Source organism: Schistocerca cancellata, chromosome 3 (genome assembly GCF_023864275.1).
Source record: "Schistocerca cancellata isolate TAMUIC-IGC-003103 chromosome 3, iqSchCanc2.1, whole genome shotgun sequence".
NCBI classification, from domain to species: Eukaryota; Metazoa; Arthropoda; class Insecta; order Orthoptera; family Acrididae; genus Schistocerca; species Schistocerca cancellata.
In genome coordinates, this window is record NC_064628.1 from 651226750 (window position 1) to 651246559 (window position 19810).

A 19810-nucleotide genomic window follows, 5' to 3' on the forward strand; every position below is an offset into this window, starting at 1 on the left:
CCCTAGCCTTGATAGTGACCTCAGTTCGGCGAAAATCGCATGCACCACTAGTCAACTGGTAAAATTTATGAAACATTCAGCGGATGATATAGTAGGTATTGTGGCTAGATAATTTGTTAACGTGTAGACTCTTCATTGCCTTATTTGGATACAGTTATTTAAGTGGAGGGAAGGAGACGTCTTCGAGCTTTACAAAGTTTCTCGTGTACAAATTGTTGCGTTGTTGAGAGTACTCGCCCCATACACCTAGAGTGAACTGCACCATCACGGCAGACGTTCTTTCGATACGGCACTGAATGACACACTATTCCAGCTGACACACTCGTCTCCGTAGCGTTTCTAGCGGCCAACTGCAGAGTCCAGACTCGAGCAAAGCTCCCTGGAAAAAGTAATTTGCTACTAGTCAGCACATGTCGTCTCCAAGAAGGAATTTTTTGACATCAAAGCTAAGCCCACGTCACAGAAGACTGAGGACGCCCCGTATATTGTAGAAACAGGATTTGCGTATTCTTAGCCATATTCTGGTTTGATTAGTAATAATGAGACAAAGAAGTAATCTACACAGTAATCAACACGAGCCACAACTGTCAATATCACGACTGCGCATGTATACCTATAAAATGTCCTGACATATCGGTAATGCACTGAATCGGTGCATAGTAGTAACAAGCTTCAGTGACACTAACAAAAACTGTCGAAATAAGCTCGAGAACTAAGCATCCTCATGCAATACTGCCGCATTTGCAAAGAGTGAAAATAATTGTAGCTTTTTGGGTCTATGGAGACACGAATTCATAGTCATAAACAGAAAATGCAATTCATTGGTCTGCACGCGAGACACTTACAGGGATAACGGGTAATTTGAGGACAGAATATGTCATCTTGAATTTACCAATTGCATTTGATCGGGTAGACCATGTTATTATTTTGATTAGTTGGAATTATGTTCAAATGGTTCATATGGCTCTGAGCACTACGGGACTTAACTTCTGAGGTCATCAATCCCCTAGAACTTAGAACTACTTAAACCTAACTAACCTAAGGACACACACACATCCATGCCCGAGGCATGATTCGAACCTGCGACCGTAGCGGTCGGGCGGTTCCAGACTGTAGCGCATAGAATCACTCGGCCACCCTGGCCGGCTGGAATTATGTAATTAGGGTGAAAGTTCACCAATGGCTCATTTCATATCTACTAGGAAATAAACCTCCGGTGATTGCCCTGCAATGTTAACAAAAAACGAAAAAATTGCAATTCGAGTGGTATGCTGTACAGTGTGGATGTCACAGAATTCTGTTGTAGGCACTGTGTTTAATAGTCCCGGCGGAGGTTCGAGTCCTCCCTCGTGCATGGGTGTGTGTGTGTGTCCGTAGGATAATTTAGGTTAAGTAGTGTGTAAGCTTAGGGACTGATGACCTTAGCAGTTAAGTCCCATAAGATTTCACACACTGTGTTTAATACGCATCAATGACCGGCATTGAACATATACTCAGTCTGTTTTTGTCACATTTTTTGCTTTCCTTAGTGTGATTTTAGTCCTTACTGTAATTGTACATTTATAATTTCTATTTGTGTTAGCGTTTTGGTATTGTTCCTTTTTGTTAAAAACCGGGAATATTTTTTTTCCTTTGTACATGGTTACGATGATGGATTTATATTCCGAAATCTATCAGATGTACTCTATGAACAATGTCAATAAAGTATGTCCTGAAGTAGCCTGTAATCTTTCACAAAATCAGTTTCTTTTATCGAAGTTGTTGTTTTACAGACCCCTTGCAGGCTTCTAAACAGTAAGAAATATTTGGAGTACTTTCTGCAGTGAAGTCAGAGGTCAGATGAATCCTGTCCTATGGCCGATCCTGGCTCTAGATGGGACTGTAAGCTACAGCGTAAGAAATACTTCCACACAACGATAATTAAAATTAAAGGTGATCAGTAATGCTGTGGCAGGGGAACTTAAAACCATTTTGTAGGCGAATAAAATTTTTTCTGCCTAAATAAACTGGATTCCGTTAAACTTTTAAGGCAAATACATTATATAGTTTAAAAGTTCGTCTTAAACACTGTGTAACGTGTATGCAACCAATATGAAACCTAGCTACAACCAATATACACTCCTGGAAATGGAAAATAGAACACATTGACACCGGTGTGTCAGACCGACCATACTTGCTCCGGACACTGCGAGAGGGCTGTACAAGCAATGATCACACGCACGGCACAGCGGACACACCAGGAACCGCGGTGTTGGCCGTCGAATGGCGCTAGCTGCGCAGCATTTGTGCACCGCCGCCGTCAGTGTCAGCCAGTTTGCCGTGGCATACGGAGCTCCATCGCAGTCTTTAACACTGCTAGCATGCCGCGACAGCGTGGACGTGAACCGTATGTGCAGTTGACGGACTTTGAGCGAGGGCGTATAGTGGGCATGCGGGAGGCCGGGTGGACGTACCGCCGAATTGCTCAACACGTGGGGCGTGAGGTCTCCACAGTACATCGATGTTGTCGCCAGTGGTCGGCGGAAGGTGCACGTGCCCGTCGACCTGGGACCGGACCGCAGCGACGCACGGATGCACGCCAAGACCGTAGGATCCTACGCAGTGCCGTAGGGGACCGCACCGCCACTTCCCAGCAAATTAGGGACACTGTTGCTCCTGGGGTATCGGCGAGGACCATTCGCAACCGTCTCCATGAATCTGGGCTACGGTCCCGCACACCGTTAGGCCGTCTTCCGCTCACGCCCCAACATCGTGCAGCCCGCCTCCAGTGGTGTCGCGACAGGCGTGAATGGAGGGACGAATGGAGACGTGTCGTCTTCAGCGATGAGAGTCGCTTCTGCCTTGGTGCCAATGATGGTCGTATGCGTGTCTGGCGCCGTGCAGGTGAGCGCCACAATCAGGACTGCATACGACCGAGGCACACAGGGGCCAACACCCGGCATCATGGTGTGGGGAGCGATCTCCTACACTGGCCGTACACCACTGGTGATCGTCGAGGGGACACTGAATAGTGCACGGTACATCCAAACAGTCATCGAACCCATCGTTCTACCATTCCTAGACCGGCAAGGGAAATTGTGTTCCAACAGGACAATGCACGTCCGCATGTATCCCGTGCCACCCAACGTGCTCTAGAAGGTGTAAGTCAACTACCCTGGCCAGCAAGATCTCCGGATCTGTCCCCCATTGAGCATGTTTGGGACTGGATGAAGCGTCGTCTCACGCGGTCTGCACGTCCAGCACGAACGCTGGTCCAACTGAGGCGCCAGGTGGAAATGGCATGGCAAGCCGTTCCACAGGACTACATCCAGCATCTCTACGATCGTCTCCATGGGAGAATAGCAGCCTGCATTGCTGCGAAAGGTGGATATACACTGTACTAGTGCCGACATTGTGCATGCTCTGTTGCCTGTGTCTATGTGCCTGTGGTTCTGTCAGTGTGATCATGTGATGTATCTGACCCCAGGAATGTGTCAGTAAAGTTTCCCCTTCCTGGGACAATGAATTCACGGTGTTCTTATTTCAATTACCAGGAGTGTACCTATGCTCGTCAGTGAAAATAGACTCGATAAGCAACCTGAGCTATCAGTAAACGGAACCTAACCTGCATAACACTGTGTGGGTGTTTGTATGAGTGTCAGTTTCACTGTCATTTAAGCCCTCAACAGATCGTTACATGAAAAACATAAAAGTGACATATAGATAAGCTATCTGACTGCGTATTTGAATATGAAAAGCTACAGGAACAAATGAACCTGTAACAATGAATACCTAAGCTATCTGACTGAGATATTGAACAAGAATTTCCAATGATACAGAATCTGACTTGTGCAATGTAATTTACTGGATTAGACTATATGACATGTTACGGTGTGTCAGTACCACTGTTTTGGCCCTAAGTTTTGCACTAACCTCTTTAGATGACTGCCTTCTTCCATGCGGTTTACAGCAATGCGCAGCAGCATGCAGCAGCAGCGGCTAAAGCTTGTTGTTACTAAGAATCAATTTAACAAAAAGGAGTTTGCTTGGGTCCCGTTAACAACTAAATAATTTGTGAGAAGGGATTTCATAAATTAAGTCTATTTAAGAACTTCAAAATCATCATGACCAATAAAAGACAATGACAATTACAATGACATAGGAATCAATAATGGCTGAGTGCCAGATTTACAAATGATTTCAATTTCAAAATTACGTTAATATATAATAACCACAGCATATTTATTAATTATATTCGGAGAATAATTATTATTATTTGGAGGAGGCTTCTTTCACTGTCAAGCAAAACATGGGATTATTGCAAATTCGGACTAACAATCACGAGCCTAACTCTGCAATTGCTTTTGCGCTATGCTTGCTAATTTTACCTTGAATTCCATCTTCAAGCGTAGTTAAGCCATCTAAATCTCTCCTGGCTATACAAATGAAATCAGGCCTTGAATGTGGTAAGATATGATATCGCTGACGTGAAGGCAGCATGACACGTCTTACTCTCGCAGACAGACATCGTCTCACAAGAATGCTTAGAATCCCGCTCACATGTTGCGGCCCTCAGATTGTTACTATCGATGTCTGAGTGCTTACACAATGCAAGGAATAGCACTAAGTTGACTATATTGTTTTCAATGTAATGGGAAGTTATGATACTCTCCTTACAACTGGTGCGTAAAACTTAACGAGGAAAGTAAGTTACGTGTGATGTACACTGCCAAGTAAGATAGCTCGATGAAATTTGGACCATGCATAGAAAGAATTGCTACAGTATAGTTCAGATAGAAATACGTAATGAGACGAACAGAAATGACACTTTTATTCAAAGACAATGGTTGCACTGAAATCACCGCGACTTGTGTCCGTCCCCAGTAGCTGAGTGGTGCTCAGCGTGTTCGGTCAGAGGACTGCGTGCTCTCTGTAATAAAAAAAACTGAGTCAAGGAATCAACGATCAACTTGAACGAATGTCTTGTGACGTCTGCCCAGACCAAATGCAACGAACTGCATCGAACAAAATGGAAAAAAGAAAAAAAAATGTGATCAGCGTGACAGAATGTCAATCCTAAGGGCCCGGGATCGATTCCCGGTTAGGTCGGAGATCTACTCTGCTCAGGGTCTGGGTGCTGTGTTGTCCTAATCATTATCATTTCATCCCCATCGACACTCAAGTCACAGAAGTGGCGTCAAATCGAAACACTTGCATCCGGCGAACGGTCTACCCGACGGGAGGCCCTAGTCACATGACTTTTTTTAACCGCGATTTGTGATGGTCTCCTGGACACTGCAAAATGTGGGACATGGTTCTTAAAAGGGTGTGTGATCAACACAGACACCAATACATGCTCTGTAACGTGCTTCCGCTGGCCACGAGGTTGATAAGGAGTTATTATGGTAGGACGCTGCAATCTTCCACCAGCGCAGGATTGTCGTTGGTGCATTGGACGTGCTGCAGTACGTCTTCCCAACGCATACCACACATGGAACGGGCAGGCCAGTCCATTCGCCGAATATCCTCTCGTTCTGAAAGCTGCTCCACCTACACTGTTCGACGTGGTTGCGCCTTGTCATCCACAAAAATTAAGTGAAGTCAGAGCAGAGTGCACCCCTGAAAATGTGCACATGGGGGAGGGGTACCGTGTCACCATAACGTTGGCCGGTGAGTGTACCGTGTTCAAAGTTCGGGAGGTCAATAAGTCCACGAAGCCGGCCGGATTGGCCGTGCGGTTCTAGGCGCTACAGTCAGGATCCGAGCGACCTCTACGGTCGCAGGTTCGAATCCTGCCTCGGGCATGGATGTGTGTGATGTCCTTAGGTTAGTTAGGTTTAATTAGTTCTAAGTTCTAGGCGGCTGATGACCTCAGAAGTTAAGTCGCATAGTGCTCAGAGCCATCTGAGCCATCAGTCCACGAAACATAGCATAACACCTGGACCACAGCAACCATAATATTCGACAATGTTCCTGCTCGTGTTACGTGCTCACACCTCTTACAGTATGAGCATACGTCAGGAATCACTACTCAGAGTGAATCTGCTCTCATCAGAATAGCACGTGATCCCGCTCCTCGTTGGTCCAGTCCCAATGATCTTGGCACAAACGGTGCTGCTGATGTCCGGGTGTCAACGAAGCACAACGTGTTGGTCTCCTGGCAAAAATATCAGCCCCATGCAGTCGCCGTGCCACTATTGAACGTGAGATTGCGTGCCTTGCAGCCCTGTTAAATTTTATTTTACGCTACTGGCCATTAAAGTTGCTACACCACGAAGATGACGTGCTACAGACGCGAAATTTAACCGACAGGAAAAAGATGCTGCGATATGCAAATGATTAGCTTTTCAGAGCATTCACACAAGGTTGGCGCCGGTGGCGACACCTACTACGTGCTGACATGAAGAAAGTTTCCAACCGATTTCTCATACAAAGACAGCAGATGACAGGCGTTGCCTGGTGAAACGTTGTTGTGATGCCTCGTGTAAGGAGGAGAAATGCCTACCATTACGTTTCCGACTTTGATAAAGGTCGGATTGTAGCCTATCCGCGGTAGCGTTCTCGCTTCCCGAGCACGGGGTCCCGGGTTCGATTCCCGGCGGGGTCAGGGATTTTCACCTGCCTCGAGATGACTGGGTGTTTGTGTTGTCCTCATCATTTCATCATCATCCAGGAAAGTGGCGCAATTGGACTGAGCAAAGATTGGGTAATTGTACGGGCGCTGATAACCACGCTGTTGAGCGCCCCACAAACCAAACATCATCATCATCATCATCATGTAGCCTATCGCGATTGCGGTTTATCGTATCGCGACATTGCTGCTCGCGTTGGTCGAGATCCAATGACTGTTTGCAGAATATGGAATTGGTGGGTTCAGGAGGGTAATAGGGAACGCCGTGCTAGATCCTAACTGCCTCGTATCACTAGCACGCGAGGTGACAGGCATCTTATCCGCAGGGCTGTAACGGATCGTGCAGCCACGTCTCGATCCCTGAATCAACAGATGGGTACATTTGCGAGACAACAACCATCTGCACGAACAGTTCGACGACTTTTGCAGCAGCATGGACTAGCAGCTCGGAGACCATGGCTGCAGTTACCCTTGACGCTGCATCACAGACAGGAGCGCCTGCGATGGTGTACTCAACGATCAACCTGGGTGCAAGAATGGCAAAACGTCATTTTTTCGGATGAATCCAGGTCCTGTTTACAGCATCATGATGGTCGCATCCGTGTTTGGCAACATCGCGGTGAACGCACATTGGAAGCGTGTATTCGTCATCGCCATACTGGCGTATCACCCGGTGTGATGGTATGGGGTGCCACTGGTTACACGTCTCGGTCACCTCTTGTTCGCATTGACGGCACTCTGAACAGTGGACGTTTCATTTCAGATGTGTTTCGACCCGTGGGTCTACCCTTCATTCGATTCCTGCGAAACCCCACATTTCAGCAGGATAATGCACGACCGCGTGTTGCAGGTCCTGTACGGGCCTTTGTGGATACAGAAAATGTACGACTGCTGCCCTGGCCAGCACATTCTCCAGATCTCTCAACAATTCAAAACGTCTGGTCAGTGGTGGCCGAGCAACTGGCTCGTCATACTACAGCAATCACTACTCTTGAAGAACTGTGGTATCGTGTTGAAGCTACATGGGCAGCTGTACCTGTACACGCCATCCAAGCTCTGTTTGATTCAATGCCCAGGCGTATCAAGGCCTTTGTTATGGCCAGAGGTGGTTGTTCTGGATACTGATTTCTCAGGATCTATGCATCCAAACTGCGTGAAAATGTTATCACATGTCAGTTATAGTATAATATATTTGTCCAATGAATACCCGTTTATCATCTGCATTTCTTCTTGGTGTAGCAATTTTAATGGCCAGTAGTGTAATTGTACCCAATGTTTGACGTGTGTCCCTTCTTATCGGCTGCACAATGCAGCGGTTACCTGCTGCTGCAGTTGACCGTGGTCGATCACCACCTCTCCTTCGGGCAGCAGTACCTGTAGTTGGGAACGCTCTCCATGCACGTGAAACGATACTGTGAGCAATACCAAATTCCTGGGCTGCATTCGTCACACTTCGTCCTTCTTTCCGTTTCCTGAAAATTCTTCCCCGTGTGAAGGCATCTAAATGTTGTCTCCGAACCATACTGTACTTAAGAACAACGTCACAGTGCATCGTGACTGCTCGGTGATTGACGCAACATGCCTTTTCCTGTTCCTTCAACTGCCTCGTGTTGCGGGGACAGCGTTTTTGGCACTACAGCCACGCTGATCTCACGACGTGTGACGTCCAGCTCTCTGTGCACGCTTGGGAGTCCTCTCGCAATATGCTCTCGCACTTTCATTCATTTCCAAAGAGTAATTAAATAATAAATAAGTTTCATTACGTTACGTAGCTCGTCCTTAAGTTTCGCAGAGCAGCGTAGACTGTTAAATGGTAAATCAGCGCTGATACATTGCAAAAGGTGAACCTTCTCAGAGTCTGGGCCCTACACTGGTACACAGGCCGCGATGCGGCACAGTGGCTGCAGAAGCTGCTGGCGGAAGCCGCCGAACGAGTTTTTCCTCGCTGCGGAGTGAGTCACTGGCGAGGTAATCACGGAGCCTGTACCCCCTGCCACGTACGAGTGATTGGTCGTCCTCTCAGACTCGTCTTGCGGTCAGCTTGCTCCGAGTTACCTGTTGCTACCTTACACATGTTCCGCCTATTGACAACCTGCGCGACATCGGACAGCATCCGCCTTTAAACATGTTAACAAAGACAGCGTTTGATTCTAGAGGACAATTTGCTCGGGACTGGCAGCCGCTGCCTTTGTGGAATCGGCTAAGATACCGCTTCTGCAAGTTGATGATTCACATGAGAGGTCTATTACAACACGTCCATTTTTCTGCATACTGCCACCACCTGTCAACTCTGAAAGGCAACATCCGGTACATCTTACAAACAAGAAGCTTCATGTAATCTCACATTTATTCCAAATCAAACATACTATTGTTTGAAAATTTCAGAAATTCGCAACCATGGGAACTACCAATGTCTTACGTTAGTGTTCCAAATAAATAACTGCTCAGGATGAAGTCGGAAGTAGACGCATCACAATCGCAAGTGCAAAAAAGTAATAATACTGGTGGATTACTCCATGAGGCTGTGCCCGGTTGATGCTATTGCATCCGGAGAAGTCTCAACGGTAGAAAAGTGTAGTGAAAAGTAGGAAGACCGGCGGAGTATCGATGCTTGGTTTAGGGATTATCAACTGACTCTCACCATAAAGGCCAGCTGCTGTGGCCGAAAGGTTCTCGGCACTTCAGTCCGGAATCGCGCTGTTGCTACGGTCGCAGGTTCGAATCCTGCCTCGGGCATGGATGTGTGTGACGTCCTTAGGTTAGTTAGGTTTAAGTAGTTCTAAGTCTAGGGGACTGATGACCTCAGATGTTAAGTTCCTTAGTGCTTAGAGCCATATGAACCATCACCATAAAAGGTAACGTATATGCATAAGCATACGGAAAGACAATTATTGGGTGATTACATGATTACCTAAATATCAATGGCAGTATTCACATCCATCTGAGGGTAGCCGTTCGGAACCGATTTGAAATGAAACAACCACACAATATCAGTTGTGGGGAAGGCAGATGCAAGAGTGAGCTTTATTCGGCGAAACCTGGTTCGGTCAATATTTAAGTATTGCTCCTACATCTGAGACTCTTGCGTGGTACGATTGGTAAAGGAAATAGAAAATGTTCAAAGAACAGCAGCGAGTTTCGTCTCAGGTTCGTTTAGTAAGCGCAAATGTTTTACTGAGATGCTCCTACAACTCTGTTGGCAGAATTCTATAATACGAGAATTTCCACAAAGGCGCCTAGGTCCTTGTTATTTAGTATTTGTGAAGCCCTGATTTCTCTTCCTTTTTTTACTTCTTAATTTCATTTATTTTAATTATGTCCCATATCCTAGAATGTCTTTCAGACTCGAAAAAGGTAGTAACATCAAGATTCAAACTCGGTAAAACGCACCTCTCAGTAAAGGTAAAACTAGCTGTACCACCTCGTAGGTAAGGCATAAGAGGAAACTCAAGTACCTGCAGTTTGTAGCAATACCAGGACACCGACAATGCCGAAATAAACAACCCGATTTATATTTGCGGCGACATGAATGAGTTAGCCCGGAGCATGGTACGAAAAATGTAGTGGACTGACCCGACAGCCAATCCACTATGACTTGTAGCTGAATAGCACGCGTTAAGCTCACGCAGACTGGCGTGAGGTCTGGAACAGTAAAGTAGTTGAGTCTAGTAAGAAAATAACGTAGTTGCTGGAATGCTTAACTTTAATCCATAATTGGTGTACATCGCTCTTGACGATACATGTTTTAATATCTCAATATAAACTGGTAATGGCGCCTTGCTAGGTCGTAGCAAATGACGTAGCTGAAGGCTATGCTAACTATCGTCTCGGCAAATGAGAGCGTATTTGTCAGTGTAGCTTCGCTAGCAAAGTCGGCTGTACAACTGGGGCGAGTGCTAGGACGTCTCTCTAGACCTGCCGTGTGGCGGCGCTCGGTCTGCAATCACTGACAGTGGCGACACGCGGGTCCGTCGTATACTAGCGGACCGCGGCCGATTTAAAAGCTACTACCTAGCAAGTGTGGTGTCTGGCGGTGACACCACAAAAAACACCCTCAGAACATCTCTGGGCTGAAATATACGCTGCACACAAACGTTTCACTGGACCGTGTGTGCACTGAAGGCCTTGCATCTTTTAAAAAGAGCAAAATCGTTTCCCATCTGAAAAAAAAACTACATGCATTATCCTACCGTTGTCCCATTTCTCTCTGTTTGGACCACTGAAGACCTGCAGTGTTGTTTGCCGCTGTGTAGCAATCGCCTTCCACGAGATAACTAACTCTAAATATCCATTGCACGCAATTCTCTTAGCATTGTACGCTTGTAAACTGCTTGAGATGGAGCAACAATGTTTCTGTGGGTTTGAAACTGATGTTCATTGGCAAAGCGTAACACTCGTCTCCATCCCTGCTGCTTAGGATCTTTTAAAGAGGGCGTGCAGAAAAGTAGCGCTTTTGAATTTTTTTGTATGAAAACTCTTGAAGATTTTTAAATAAAACAAACGTTATTAATATTCTACGTCTTTATTCTTCGTGTCTACATATCTGTAGCCCTCTGCCGCTTGAGGGATCCGATTTGCAGCGTGTAACATGGCGGTGTGTGAGGTAACTATGTCGGTAAGGGAAAAAACAGCGTGCTGTTATCCGGTTTCGAATTCGAAAAGTTCGTTTGCACATGGAGCACCCCCTCTTTCAGCATGACGATGCCAGACCACACAAGAGCGCTGCAACATCTGCAACAACCCGACGCCTTGAGTTCACAGCCATCGATCATCCTCCATACAGTTTCTATGTAGCCCCACCTGATTTTGATCTGTTTCCAAAACTTAAAGAACCCCTTCGAGCACTTCACTTTGACAGTGATGAAGCGATGCAAGGAGCGGTGAGGTTGTGGCTCCGTGGACAAAGTCAAACATACGACATTGACAGTATCGGAGAGGGGGTAGGTCGATTTCCTGGCCAGGGTCACTACTATGAGAAATAAAAACTTAGACGCGAAGAATAACGATTTAGAATGTTAGTAACGTTTGTTTTACTTAAAAGCTTTAAGAGTTTCAACATAAAAAATTCGGAGGAATTACTTTTCATCACCCCTCGTGCCATCAATGGCTGCAAGTAGCACACGATGCCATGTGGATACGCTGGTCAGTCCTCGTTGAAATACTTACAAGTCGGGCAACTTTATACGCGGTGAGGTCATGGTTTAGCCCAAACACGATAGCTCCTATATGCCATTCGCATCCACCCATCTTACTGCTTACTGCGTTGGTTCCATACAACCGACTGGCCCGTCAACACCACTTCACTGCCGTGATTTGCGTCAGCGGTCAAGGGTAACATGACCACCTGGTACCATTTCTATGCCGTCTACTTCGCTCCAAGGAGACCAGTGTGTTCTTTCAACAGCATGACATAATGTTTCGTCCCTCGAGATTATATTCTGCACGTTTACGAAAAAAGACATCTGCATCTACCTCTGCATACAAACACCGCAGACCACCTTACGGTGGGTGGCGGAGGGGACCTTATACCACTATTAGTCACTTCCTCTCCTAAGTTCTCACATCCTATCTTCATGGACCTTACGCGAAACGTACGTTGGCGGCAGTAGAATCGTTGTGCAGTCGGGCTCAAATACCGATTCTCTAGATTTGGGCAATAGGGCACTGCGGAAAGAGCATCTTCAAATGGCTCTGAGCACTATGCGACTTAACTTCTGAGGTCATCAGTCGCCTAGAACTTAGAACTAATTAAACCTAACTAACCTAAGGACATTAAACACATCCATGCCCGAGGCAGGATTCGAACCTGCGACCGTAGCGGTCGCTCGGTTCCAGAGTGTAGCGCCTAGAACCGCACGGCCACTCCGGCCGGCAAAGAGCATCTTCTTTTCTCCAGCAATTACCATTTGAGTTCACGAAGCATCCCTGTAATACTTTCGTCCTGATCGAACCTACCGGTAACCAATCCAGCGGCAGTCCTCTGAATTGCCTCCATATCTTCCTACAATCCGACATGGTGGGGAAATGATAGAACATTACTCAAGAGTCGGTCGCACGAGCATCCTATGAGGCATCTCCTTTATGGATGCGCTACACTTTCCCAAAATTCTCCCAATAAAACGAAGTCTAGCGTTCGCCTTCCCTACTACCAACCTAAAGTGCTGCTTCCATTTTATTTTTTGACTCATTAGCCTTCTGACTAGTTGGATGCGGTTCGCCATCAGTTCTTCATGTCAGAGCAGCACTTGCAACATACGTCCTCAATTATTTCCTGGATGTATTCCAATCTCTGCTTCCTCTACAGTTTTTACCTTCTATAGCTCCCTCTAGTACCATGCACGTCATTCCCTGACATCTTAACAGATATCCTGTCATCTTGTCTCTTCTTCTTGTCAGTGATTTTCATTAGTTCTTTCTTCTCACATTCTGAGCAGAACTTGTCGGCCGTGGTGGCCGAGCGGTTCTAGGTGAATCAGTCCGGAACCGTGCGACTGATACGGTCGCAGGTTTGAATCCTGCCTCGGACATGGATGTGTGTGATGCCCTTAGGTTAGTTAGGTTTAAGTAGTTTTAAGTTCTAGGGGACTGATGACCTCAGATGTTAAGTCCCAAAGTGCTTCAGAGCCATTTGAACCATTTTGCGCAGAACTTCCTCATTCCTTACCTTCTCGATCCACCTAATTTCAACATTCGTTAGTAGCATCACATCTCAAATGCTTCGATTCTCTTCTGTTCAGGCTTTCCCACAGTCCATATTTCACTACCATAAACTGCTGTGCTCCCACAGTACATTTAAAGAAATTACTTTTTTAAAATTAAGGCCTATGTTTGATACTAGTAGACTTCTCTTGGCCAGGAATGCCTTTTTTACCAGTGCTAGTGTGCGTCTGATGCCCACGTTACTCCATCCGTCAGGGGTTATTCTGCTGCCTAGGCAGCAGAATTCCTAAACTTCATTCCTGTCATCAGTCCTGATGTTAAGCTTATCACTGTTCTCATTCCTGCTACTTCTCAATATTTTATCTTTCTTCGATTTACTCTCAGTCCATATTCCGTATCATTACATTATTCATTCCATTAAGCAAATCCTGTAATTCTTCTTCATTTCCACTCAACGTAGCAATGTAATCAGCGAATCTTATCTTTGATATCCTTCCGTCTTGAATTTTTATCCAACTCTTGTAGCTTTCTTTTATTCCCATCATTGCTTCTTCGATGCATAGATTCAACAGTAGCGGAGAAAGACTACATCCTTGTCTTACACCATTTTTAGTCCGAAAACTTTCTTCTTGGCGTTCCACTCTTATTCTTCTTTGGCTTTTGTACATTTTGTATATTACCCGTCTCTCCCAATAGTTTACCCCTATTTTCCTCAGATTTTCGAACACTTTCTTTTCCATTCTTCTGTATATTAGTCTTGTTAGCAACTTGGATACATGAACTGTTAAGCTGATAGTGCGTTAGTTCTCGCACTTCACGGCTCTTGCAGTGTTCATAATTCTACTTCATATCGCTTTGCAGCGTTACACCTAGATACTTAATTGAAGTGGTTGCGGCCAGCTACATCCTACTAATGCTGCAGTCGAACATTACATCTCTACATTTCTACATTTAGAGTAAGCTGCTATTCATCACACCAAATAGGATTTTGTATACGGCGTCTTGTATACATGCATCATGGAGATGGCTCAGGGCCTATCAATGGATTGGCCCTTTGGTCGAGGAAATGTGGATACACAGGAGCTATCGAATAATAGGCAAGTAAAGGTGTTTTTTGTCGTGGCAGGTGAGTAACAGACAGAGATGTGAGAGCAAGCGGCGTTCTCAGTGACGCCCGAGACTTCCGTAGGAGGAAGCTAGCGGTGCGCGGGCGATTGCCGACACAAACGCACCGCGGCTGCAAGTTGAGCGGCAACAGGCAGCGCTGTCTGCGCGCGGCTTCCGGCGCTGTAGCTGTGCGACCCGCACCTTGCGCTGCGGGCTGCCGACCCAGGGTCGACGACCGGCGTAGCTCACGCACCGCCACACACGCGTGCGTGTCCCGGCAGGACGCCGGGACGATCCGCGTCCAATTGTATTCCGTCGGTAGCCGAAAGCATGATGGGGCACGAGGTTTTTGTTAAGGAGATGAGCGTGGAAATGTCCTGTGGCGGACTCGGCATTGTGTGATGCGAAGCCTTTGATAGCCTTAGCCCCGTGTTACATGAGCGACATTCTCACCAAAACCGACTACTTGTCGTGTGTGCGTGTCATGTTTTTGCGTGTATATCATCCTTCAAGTCGATCCGTGACGTTAGTTGTCAATTGACGATGTCGAGGATGGAGTTATAAAATGTTGAGTATGCTGCACAATGCGCATGCGCAGAAAAATTTTACACATTTCGTCTGCTAACTAAGTAAGTTAATCCATTGTCACCCAACTCACTCCTGCCACAGTAAAGTAATTTGTTCATTCTTAATTCTTATTTTGTTGTTTGCTTTGTTATTGTTACAAATTGCGAAGGTCACTCGATGACACAGTATTTTTGATACTACTGAAATTCCACACGTGAGAAGAAACATCTGAAAACAAAAAGTTGATTTACGTTTTACAATGCCTGAATAAAGAAAAAGTTTACACCGTGCATAAATAAGAACAGTAATTAGATAAACATTTCAATGAAAGAGTTTGAATAGTACAAAAGTCAAATTGGTTCAAATGTCTCTGAGCACTATGGGACTTAACATATGAGGTCGTCAGTCCCCTAGAACTTAGAACTACTTAAACCTAACTAACCTAAGGACATCACACACATCCATGTCCGAGGCAGGATTCGAACCTGCGACCGTAGCAGTCGCGCGGTTCCGGAATAAAGCACCTAGAACCGCTCGGCCACCGCGGCCGGCTGCAAAAGTCACATCTGATTAACAAGGAAAATAATTTTCGAAACATCTTGAAGTTTTCCCGGCTGATCGAACATTCTATCATTAATCGGGAGTGCATCCGGGAAATTAATAACTCTTGTACCCATACTACAGCCATTCTCAAGGTGAGTCGATTACACGATTTTTAAATCACCTTAACCGTGAAGTAAACGCGCATGCGTCAAAAATAACTCTGTTGGTGACAAGAGTGTCAGTCATAGATAAAACTTTACGCCTTTAAGAGTGCTCATCGTCAGAATCGACAGCAAACCAACACCGACAGCCATAGATAAGGTACACGTGCCGACGCCGTAAGCAAAGAATGAAGAGACAGAGATAGTAAGTAAGGATACTGAGCGGGTAATCAGTACGAAAATGGAGGCACGAATCTAATAGTCTTGGGGAATTGAATTATAATTGTAGAGGAGGTGCTACGGTCGCAGGTTCGAATCCTGCCTCGGGCATGGGTGTGTGTGATGTCCTTAGGTTAGTTAGGTTTAAGTAGTTCTAAGTTCTAGGGGACTTATGACCTAAGATGTTGAGTCCCATAGTGCTCAAAGCCATTTTTTTGTAGAGAAGGGAGTAGAAGAAATTGCTACGGAAGAATATGGGCATGGTGGTAGGAACCAGATAGGAGGAAGACTAATTCAGTTCTGCAATAAAAATCAGTTAGTAATAGCAAATGCTCTGTTCAAGGATCACAAGAGGAGGACGTATCCTTGGAAAAGGTCGGAAGATACGGGGAGATTGCAGTTAGATTACATCATAGATTCCTAAATCAGATATTGGATTGTAAGGCGCACCCAGAAACAGATATAGCCTCGCATCACAATTTCCATATACTCAAAAGAGTATATGGATAAAAACAAAAGAGCAATGTCAATTAACAAAATGTTAGACGTGTTGTCTCTTTCCCAGCTTTATATATTACGCCGCAAGACGCGAGAAGGTAATCAATGTTCTATGTACAAATTACAACACACAAACGGCAGTGCGATAAAATAAGAAGTCGAAGCTCTCCGTTTCTTCCACGGATGACGTATTTGTTCCCACATTGTGGTATTTTAAGGACCTTTTATTATATTTTTATGGGTATATTTATCTCTCAATCAATCGCTGGACCAGAATCTTGCTCCCTTTTTCTGCTTTATACATAATGCTAAAGTCAATGCTTTGTCCCACTAGTGTCAGAATACTTCGCGTCACCGTAAAAGTTGCTTCGAAAGTGAGGTTAAATTTGACAAACGTTGTCGGAACGTCTGCGCACTTGTAGACAAACCCGTGGATACAAACAGTGAATAGAACTTCCAATGCCAAAAACAGAAAGGTATGTGTTACACTGTCTGAACAATAGTAAACTTAGATTAATGACATATCAAAGCATGAGAGAAGGATACAGGAACAGGGATTCCAGAATAAAGGTTGATCCACTCTGTTGATTCTCCTTCATTCTAAGCAGCGGAACCATGTGAAGGATGGCACGACTCTTCTAGGTTCTTGCACCTTCAGGATTCTCAAAGCCCGTAAGTAGAGACCTATAAGGAAAGTGCTATCTACACCCGCGCCTTTGTAAGATATTTACCCACATCCACAAGTTTTTTATCGGCATCTACAGGGTAAGGTTTCTAGCTTTTCTTGGTAAACGAGCTCTATTTTTATTCGATGTACTGTATCGTACTTCATACCTGCATTCGTACACTGGATATTTCCTAAACAGAAGTCTTCAGTAGTCGATACCTAACGCCACAGAGTTTCTGAATACAAGGAATGTGATCTCTGATTGTCGGGTGTATTGTCATTACCAGTGGCGTTTATTGAGAAGTAAGTGAGAGAGTTGGGTTTTGGTCACACTACTGAACGGTCTTTAAATAATTAGCAGAACACTGAGATCCAAACGTAGAGAATGTTGAATGTTGGAGATACGATGTTGTAAAGTTTGATTTGAGAAGTGTCAAAATATACTCAGGTGATCTCGTCGCTGCATTGCTTGCTTGCGCGTCTTTTATGATGTGTTTGAAAAAGGCAACGTTTTAGGCTGTTTCTGTATCCGTTGGGGTTTGTTCCACTGTCGAAACGTGATAAAGCAAAATTATCTGTTCACATGGCTTGCTCTCAGAAGGTATAAATTTACCGCTCATTTACCATTTCAGCTACTAATTTCATGGCAGAGTAGAAGTTTTGGTAATAGGAAGCCATTTTTATAAAGATGGTTTTATAATTGTTAAAGGTTAGAATTTTACAATACAGTTTTTGAACAGTAGTCTCTTTTTTTAATCATTCAATAAATTCAATCAATTTAATATCTTCCACCGACTCCTCACGAAAGTTTCAGTTCCTAACTGCGTGTCGCCGCATTGCACTGAGGGGGACACAGTCATTCAGAAAAGCATAACGTGCTTAGCATAGCTGCACGTCCTTGCACTGCGTTGCACTGCGCAAGGCTGTCCTTTCTTTAGCTCGTTGCTGCTGCGCTGTGTTTTTGTTTATCACTTTCCAGCAGTACGGAGTTTCAGTTGCCACAGGTAAGCCATGAAAACTTATTAAGGCCAGTTTTACATTACAGTCAGGACACAGTTAAATCATTCTCGGTCGAGTTTTGCATTTCAAAATTAACATCAGCTTCAGCCTAGGTAAAGTTCATTGCAAATCTCATTTCTTATGCAGACAGTCTCATTCTTACAGAACAGTGTTGCATTCGCGTGTCTGTCTTTTAATGTCTAGAATTTTATTTAGTCAGTTTTCATGCGTAAATTTAGAGGGCATTTTAACAGGAGCGGTTTGGACATTTGTCTTTTCAAAATTCGATTGGTAATTTTACGAAGAATTTTAGTTTTGTTAGCATTGTGTGTTGTAACTGCAAGTCACAAACTGTGGCGTTACGCATTGTGGCAGTGTTCACTGTATTGCACAATAAAGAATCTCACACAATAGCTTTCTAGGATACAGTTTTTAGGCTTTCTTATTATTTTTGGTAAAAGTTACTTACAACACAGTTACATAATTTCAGAAATTTTTCGACTTTTTATCATATGGCCTTGACGTAATTACACCACTTGGCATTTTCAGGCATTATAGTACAGACACCTACGAAGTTAAACAAAGAAAACAAGTTCAGTTCAATTTAGTTCACAACAAGCAAACAACTTTTTTATAAACTTGTTACAAAAGATATTAAAATATTGAAATCCACGTTATTCCGCTCGTTCCCTGGAGCACTAATGGTAGGTATGCACCTTGCCTGAATTTCCGTCTGCCGAGTAGTTCTTATTTCAAATACAAAAAACTTAGAGCCTTATGATTACCACATTTTAAAACAACATAGACCCTCATATACTTGATATGTTCCATACGTTAGAACTTTCTGTCGAAATTTTTGAAACCGGTTTTGTGAAATCTTCTGCTGAAAAGTTTCTTAACACTGGAAACTCAAATGTCGTCGTGTTATGTGTTTCTATCATATAGTGCATACTGTTAAATGTTAATTGCAAAGTTCGTTTATGAAATGTATGTTATTTGACTATAATGTTAAAACTATTAGCGTGCTACACTTCTCAACGTAATAAGTGCTACACTGTGTACTTGTAAATATATTTCAGGCGAAACATTGCTAGATTCACTGATTTAATACCGAACATTATGTACGTTGTATGTGTTACAAGAACAGAAGTCAGACCTTGAAGCAAAGGAACCAGTTGATGATGGAGTGTCCTAGAACAGCCTTGACGTCATTTTGTGGCAGCTTTGACATCTGATTGAGCAGACAAAACAGGAATGACTCAGACGTAACAAACCTGATGGTAGTACCACGGATGTATAATAAGGGGAGATGGCGCTACAGACTTACTCTGGACGTTGCTTTGAAGCTGGCGCCGCCACGACGGATGCCCCGAATCGTTAGCAGGCTACTATTTACGACTACTACTCGTTCTTAATTTCTATCGTGTGTACCTAACAGTTGTTAGAAAATGTTACAGTGCTTAAGTGAATAGTGACAGGAAGCCACTTTTCAGATGTGCTAGTAGTCTGAAACGCATATTTGATCCAATAATAACCACATTTGGCTTCGTTAATGTAACTTACTTTTTGTTATACGTTTCCAATAACCAAGAAGATAAGGATACGACGTGAAAAGGTTGATTCCGGAATCCAGCATTTTCTTTACACGGACTGACGAAACTGATGTTCAGTCTACGTCCTCTTCCTGAAAATGCTGACAGTTTCAGATTTTTTCTTCTCACAGCGTTCATCCACACAGTTTTTCGAGATGGTCTGGTAGGCAGTCTGAGGTCGATTGAC

At 44.5% G+C, this 19810-nt stretch overlaps 1 protein-coding gene across 1 annotated transcript in view; it reads left to right on the forward strand.

The window, feature by feature from the left end:
- LOC126175608 (uncharacterized) overlaps window positions 1-19810 on the forward strand; it is a 331979-nt gene that overhangs the window by 159646 nt on the left and 152523 nt on the right. The window lies entirely within an intron of this gene.